At 36.3% G+C, this 7,797-nt stretch overlaps 1 non-coding gene across 1 annotated transcript; it reads right to left on the bottom strand.

Annotated features, from left to right (window-relative positions):
- Positions 1-3,684: 3,684 nt before the first annotated feature.
- On the bottom strand, positions 3,685-3,792 carry LOC127747088 (small nucleolar RNA R71). The gene has a single exon (XR_008008891.1). It is a non-coding gene; the product is annotated as a small nucleolar RNA R71 (small nucleolar RNA).
- Positions 3,793-7,797: the final 4,005 nt, after the last annotated feature.

The raw sequence follows: 7,797 nt of genomic DNA, 5'->3' as shown, positions 1-7,797 counted from the left end.
TGGTGTTGTGATGAGCGGATAATTTGTACGCCTTTTGGCATTGTTTTTAGTATATTTTTAGTATGTTCTAGTTGGTTTTTAGTATATTTTTATTAGTTTTTAGTTAAAATTCACTTTTCTGGACTTTACTATGAGTTTGTGTGTTTTTCTGAGATTTCAGGTATTTTCTGGCTGAAATTGAGGGACCTGAGCAAAAATCTGATTCAGAGACTAAAAAGGACTGCAGATGCTGTTGGATTCTGACATCCCTGCACGCGAAGTGGATTTTCTGGAGCTACAAAAACCCAATTGGCGCGCTCTCAACGGCGTTGGAAAGTAGACATCCTGGGCTTTCCAGCAATGTATGATTGTCTATACTTTGCTCAAGATTTGATGGCCCAAACCGGCGTTCAAAGTCACCCTCAGTATTCCCAGCGTTAAACGCCAGAACTGGCACAAGGATGGGAGTTAAACGCCCAAACTGGCATAAAAGCTGGCGTTTAACTCCAAGAAGAGTATCTACACGAAAATGCTTCAATGCTCAGCCCAAGCACACACCAAGTGGGCCCGGAAGTGGATTTTTATGTCATTTACTCATCTCTGTAAACTCTAGGCTATTAGTTCTCTATAAGTAGGACCTTTTACTATTGTATTTTCATCTTGGTATCTTTAGATCTTTGTATTCTTGGATATTTGGATCTTTGATCACGTTTTGGGGGCTGGCCTCACGGCCATGCCTAGACCTTGTTCTTAGGTATTTTCAACGGTGGAGTTTCTACACACCATAGATTAAGGTGTGGAGCTCTGCTGTACCTCGAGTATTAATGCAATTACTATTGTTCTTCTATTCAATTACGCTTGTTCTTGTTCTAAGATATCACTTGTCGCGATTGTGGGGCGTTAGTGACAGACGCAAAAGAATCACTGGATTCTATTCCGACATGATCGAGAACCGACAGCTAGATAGTCGTGCCGTGATAGGGTGCGTTGAACATTTCCACTGAGAGGATGGGAGGTAGCCACTGACAACGGTGAAACCCTTGCATACAGCTTGCCATGGAAAGGAGTAAGAAGGATTGGATGAAGACAGTAGGAAAGCAGAGAGACGGAAGGGACCAAGCATCTCCATACGCTTATTTGAAATTCCCACCAATGAATTGCATAAGTATCTCTATCTTTATCTTTATGTTTTATTCATCATTCATAACCATTTGAGTTTGCCTGACTAAGATTTACAAGGTGACCATAGCTTGCTTCATACCAACAATCTCTGTGGGATCGACCCTTACTCGCGTAAGGTTTATTACTTGGACGACCCAGTACACTTGCTGGTTAGTTGTGCGAAGTTGTAGTGATCACAATTTCGTCCACCAATAACCATAGCTTGCTTCAAGCCGACAATCTCCATGGGATTGACCCTTACTCACGTAAGGTTTATTACTTGGACGATCCAGTGCACTTGCTGGTTAGTTGTGCAAAGTTGTGAAAAAGAGTTGAGATTACAATTGTGCATACCAAGTTGTTGGCGCCATTGAGATCACAATTTCGTGCACCAAGTTTTTGGCGCCGTTGTCGGGGATTGTTCGAGTTTGGACAACTGACGGTTCATCTTGTTGCTTAGATTAGTTAATTTTCTTCTTGTTTCAACCTTTATTTTATTTTCAAAAATCTTTCAAAATTTTTCTTCTTTTTCATCTTTCTAAAAATAATTTTCGAAAAATCCAAAAAAATTAATAAAATCATAAAATCAAAAATATTTTTGTGTTTTGTGTTTGAGTCTAGAGTCAAGTTTTAAGTTTTGTGTCAATTGCATTTTTTATTTTCCAAAAAATTTTCGAAAATTCATGCATCTGTTCTTCATGATCCTCAAGTTGTTCTTGGTAAGTCTTATTGTTTGATCTTCATATTTTCTTGTTTTGTGTCTTTTGTTGTTTATCATATGCATTTTTGCATTCATAGTATCTAAACATGAAAAATTTCTAAGTTTGGTGTCTTGCATGTTTTTCTTTTCTTAAAAATTCTTCAAAAATAAAGTCTTGATGTTCATCATGATCTTCAAAGTGTTCTTGGTGTTCATCTTGACATTCATAGTGTTCTTGCATGTTTTCTTTGTTTTGATCTTAATTTTTCATGTTTGAGTCATTTTGTAGTTTTTCTCTTTCCTCATTAAATTCAAAAAAATCAAAAAAATATCTTTCCCTTATTTCACTCATAATTTTCGAAATCTTTGGGTTGACTTAGTCAAAATTTTTTAAAATAAGTTGTTTCTTATTAGTCAAGTCAAGATTTCAATTTTAAAAATCTTATCTTTTCAAAACTTTTTCAAAAATCAAATCTTTTTTATTTTTCTTTTATATGTTTGAAAAATTTTTAAAATTGATTTTCAAAATCTTTTTCTTATCTTTCTTTCATAATTTTCGAAATTACACTAACAATTAATGTTTTGATTCAAAAATTTCAAGTTTGTTACTTTCTTGTTAAGAAAGATTCAAAGTTTAAATTTTAGAATCATATCCTTTGATTTCTTGTTAGTCAAGGCATTAACTTTAATTTTCAAAATCAAATCTTTCTAAATTTCTTTTTCAAATCTTTTTCAAAATAAATTTCAATCATATCTTTTCAATCATATCTTTTCAAACATATCTTTTTCAAATCATATCTTTTTCAAAATTTAATTTCAAAATATCTTTTTCTAACTTCTTATCTTTTCAAAATTGATTTTCAAATCTTTTTCAACTAACTAATTGACTTTTTGTTTGTTTTACTATTTCTTATCTTTTTCAAAACTACCTAACTACTTTTCTCTCTCTAATTTTCGAAAATTCCTCACCCTTTTTCAAAATTCTTTTTAATTAACTAATTATTTTAAATTTTAATTTTATTCTATTTCTTCTCTTAATTTTCGAATACTAACTAATTTTAAAATAAAAACAAAAATATTTTTCTTTTCTTTTCTTCTAATTTTCGAATTTCCCTCTCTCTCTTTCTATTTATTTATTCATTTACTAACACTTCTCTTCATCTTAAAATTCGAACCCTCTCTTTCTCTCTGTGTTTGAATTCTTCTCTTCTCCTTCTCCTATTCTTATCTTCTTCTACTCACATAAAGGAATCTCTATACTGTGACATAGAGGATTCCTCTCCTTTTCTGTTCTTTTCTTTTTCACATGAGCAGGAGTAAGGATAAGAACATTCTTGTTGAAGCTGATCCGGAACTTGAAAGGACTCTGAAGAGGAAGCTAAGAGAAGCTAAAATACAACACTCTGAAGAGGACTTTACTGAAATTTTCGAAAAAGAAGTAGAGATGGCCGAACCCAATAACAATGGTGGAGGTGCAAAGAAGATGCTTGGTGACTTTACTGCACCAAATTCTAACTTCCATGGAAAAAGCATCTCAATCTTTGCCATTGGAGCAAACAATTTTGAGCTAAAGCCTCAATTAGTTTCTCTGATGCAACAGAATTGCAAGTTTCAGACTTCCATCAGAAGATCCTTTTTAGTTCTTAACTGAATTCTTGCAAATCTATGATACTGTTAAGACCAATGGAGTTGATCCCGAGGTCTATAAGCTTATGCTTTTCCCTTTTGCTGTAAGAGACAAAGTTAGAACATAGTTAGACTCTCAGCCTAGAGATAGCCTGAACTCTTGGGATAAGCTGGTCACGACTTTCTTAGCCAAGTTTTTTCCCCCTCAAAAGCTGAGCAAGCTTAGAGTGGATGTTCAAACCTTCAGACAGAAAGAAGGTGAATCCCTCTATGAAGCTTGGGAAAGATACAAGTAACTGACCAAAAAGTGTCCTTTTGACATGCTTTCAGAATGGACCATCCTGGATATATTCTATGATGGTCTGTCTGAATTATCTAAGATGTCATTGGACTATTCTGCAGGTAGATCTATTCACCTGAAGAAAACGCCTACAGAAGCTCAGGAACTCACTGACATGGTTGCAAATAACCAGTTCATGTACACTTCTGAAAGGAATCCTATGAGTAATGGGACGCCTCAGAAGAAGGGAGTTCTTGAAATTGATGCTCTGAATGCCATATTGGCTCAAAACAAAATGTTGACTCAGCAAGTCAACATGATTTCTCAGAGTCTGAATGGATTGCAAAATGCATCCAACAGTACTAAAGAGGCATCTTTTGAAGAAGAAACCTATGATCCTGAGAACCCTGCAATGGCAGAGGTGAATTACATGGGTGAAGCCTATGGAAACGCCTATAATTCCTCATGGAGAAATCATCCAAATTTCTCATGGAAGGATCAACAAAAGCCTCAACAAGGCTTTAATAATGGTGAAAGAAATAGGTTTAGCAATAGCAAGCCTTTTCCATCATTCTCTCAGCAACAGATAGAAAATTCTGAGCAGAGCCCCTCTAGCTTAGCAAACATAGTCTCTGATCTATCTAAGGCCACTCTAAATTTTATGAATAAAACACGGTCCTCTATTAGAAATTTGGAGGCACAAGTGGGCCAGTTGAGTAAAAGAGTCACTAAAATTCTTCCTAGTACTCTCCCAAGCAATATAGAAGAAAATCTAAAAAGAGAGTGCAAGGCCATAACCTTACTTGGTGTGGCCGAACCTAGAGAGGAGGAGGAAGACGTGAATCCCAGTAAGAAAAATGCCAAGTTATTTGGTAATGAGACTTGGGTGGATGAACCCCCTTTGCTCACCAATGAACTGAATGACTTGGTTAGGCAGACATTACCTCAAAAGAAACAGGATCCTGGTAAATTCTTAATTCCTTATACCATAGGCACCATGACCTTTGAGAAGGCTCTGTGTGACCTGGGGTCAGGCATAAACTTAATGCCACTCTCTGTAATGGAGAAACTAGAAATCTTTGAGGTACAGGCTGCTATATTCTCATTAGAGATGGTAGATAAATCCATGAAAAAGGCTTATGGACAGGTAGAGGACGTGCTAGTAAAGGTCAAAGGCCTTTACATCCCTGCTGATTTCATAATACTAGACACTGGGAAGAATGAGGATGAATCTATCATCCTTGGAAGACCCTTCCTAGCCACAGCAAAAGCTGTGACTGATGTGGACAGAGGAGAGTTGATCCTTCAATTAAATGAGGACTACCTTGTGTTTAAAACTCAAGGATCTCCCTCTGTAACCATGGAGAGGAAGCAAGAAAAGCTTTTCTCAATGCAGAGTCAAACAAAGCCCCCACAGTCAAACTCTAAGTTTGGTGTTGGGAGGCCACAACCAAACTCTAAGTTTGGAGTTGAACTCCCACATTCAAACTCTAAGTTTGGTGTTGGGAGGCCCCAACAATGCTCTGAACATCTGTGAAGCTCCATAAGAGCTCACTATCAAGCTATTGACATTAAAGAAGTGCTTATTAGGAGGCAACCCAATTTTATTTTTCTATGTTATTTTCCTTTTTTTAGGTTGATGATCATGTGGAGTCACAAAAACTACTGAAAAATTATAGAAAAATAAAAAACAGCATTAAAAATAGCACACCCTGGAGGAGAAACTTACTGGCATTTAAATGCCAGTAAGGGTAGCAGAATGGGCGTTTAACGCCCAGTCTGGCACCATTCTGGGCGTTAAACGCCAGAAAGAAGCACCAGACTGGTGTTAAATGCCAGAAAGAAGCAACAAACTAGTGTTAAACACCAGAAACAGGTTGCAGCTTGGCATTTAACGCCAGGGATACATTTTCCTCCATACAACTATTGGGAGCAACTAAGGATAGGAGCACCAAAAGCACTAAGGGTGGAGCACCAAAAGCACTCCATTATCCTGCATGAAATCAGAGAGGAACAAAAAGCTATGAGGGAGGAGCAACAAAGGCAAGGAAGAGACATAGAGGAGTTCAAGCACTCCATAAGTTCTTCAAGAGGAAGACGCCACCCTCACTAAGGTGGACTCATTCCTTAATCTCCTTGTCTATTCATTTTTCTATTTTCGGTTTTGAGCTTTATGTTTGGCTATGTTTTGTGTCTTTATTACATGATCATTAGTGTCCAGTGTCTATATCTTAAAGCTATGAATAACTCCATGAATCCTTCACCTCTCTTAAATGAAAAATGTGCTTAATTACAAAAGAACAAGAAGTACTTGGATTTCAAATTTTATCTTGAAATTAGTTTAATTATTTTGATGTGGTGGTAATACTTTTTGTTCTCTAAATGAATGCTTGAACAGTGCATATTTTTTATAGTGAAGTTTATGAATGTTAAAATTGTTGGCTCTTGAAATAATGATGAACAAAGAGAAATGTTATTGATGATCTGAAAAATCATGAAATTGATTCTTGAAGCAAGAAAAAGCACTGAATAAGAAAGCTTGCGAAAAAAAGAGAGAAGTGGCGAAAATTAAAATTAAAAGAAAGAAAAAGAAAAAGCAAAATAGCCCTTTAAACCAAAAGACAAGGGTAAAAAGGATCCAAGGCTTTGAGCATCAGTGGATAGGAGGGCCCAAGGAAATAAAATCCAAGCCTAAGTGGCTAAATCAAGCTGTCCCTAACCATGTGCTTGTGGCATGAAGGTCCAAGTGAAAAGCTTGAGACTGAGTGGTTAAAGTCGTGATCCAAAGCAAAAAGGGTGTGCTTAAGAACTCTGGACACCTCTAACTGGGGATTTTAGCAAAGCTGAGTCACAATCTGAAAAGGTTCACCCAGTTATGTGTCTGTGGCATTTATGTATCTAGTGGTAATACTGGAAAACAAAGTGCTTAGGGCCATGGCCAAGACTCATAAAGTAACTGTGTTTAAGAATCAACATACTGAACTAGGAGAATCAATAACACTATCTAAAATTCCGAGTTCCTATAGATGCCAATCATTCTGAATTTCAAAGAATAAAGTGAGATGCCAAAACTGTTCAGAAGCAAAAAGCTACTAGCCCCGCTCATCTAATTAGGACTAAGTTTCATTGATATTGTGAGATTTATTGTATATTCTCTTCTTTTTATCCTATTTTGTTTTCAGTTGCTTGGGAAAAAGCAACAATTTAAGTTTGGTGTTGTGATGAGCAGATAATTTATATGCTTTTGGCATTATTTTTATATAGTTTTTACTAGGATCTAGCTACTTTTTAGTATATTTTTATTAGTTTTTATGCAAAATTCACATTTCTGGACTTTACTATGAGTTTGTGTATTTTTTTATGATTTCAGGTATTTTCTTGCTGAAATTGAGGGACCTGAGCAAAAATCTGATTCAGAGGCTAAAAAAGGACTGCTAATGCTGTTGGATTCTGACCTCCCTGCACTTGAAATGGAATTTTTGGAGCTACAGAAACCCAAATGGCTCTCTCTCAATTGCGTTGGAAAGTAGACATCCAGGGCTTTCCAGCAATATATAATAGTTCATACTTTGCCCGTGTTTAGATGACACAAACAGGCGTTCAACTCCAACTTTCTGTCCTATTCTGGCGTTAAACGCCAGAAACAAGTTGCAAGCCAGAGTCAAATGCCAGAAATAAGTTACAAACTGGCGTTTAACTCCAAGGAAGACCTCTATACGTGAAAGCTTCAATGCTCAGCCCAAGCACATACCAAGTGGGCCCGGAAGTGAATTTCTGCATCATTTACTTATTCATGTAACCCTAGTAACTAGTTTAGTATAAATAGAACTTTTTATTATTATATTATACATATTTGATCAGTTTTATGCTATCTTAGACATTGGGGGCTGGCCTCACGGCCATGCCTGGACTATTATCACTTATGTATTTTCAACGGTGGAGTTTCTACACACCATAGATTAAGGTGTGGAGCTCTGCTGTTCCTCGAGTATTAATGCAATTATTACTATTTTCTATTCAATTCAAGCTTATTCTTATTCTAAGATGTTCA

The sequence above is a fragment of the Arachis duranensis genome, chromosome 4 (genome assembly GCF_000817695.3).
Source record: "Arachis duranensis cultivar V14167 chromosome 4, aradu.V14167.gnm2.J7QH, whole genome shotgun sequence".
NCBI classification, from domain to species: domain Eukaryota; kingdom Viridiplantae; phylum Streptophyta; class Magnoliopsida; order Fabales; family Fabaceae; genus Arachis; species Arachis duranensis.
This window is presented reverse-complemented; position numbering and strand designations above follow the sequence as displayed.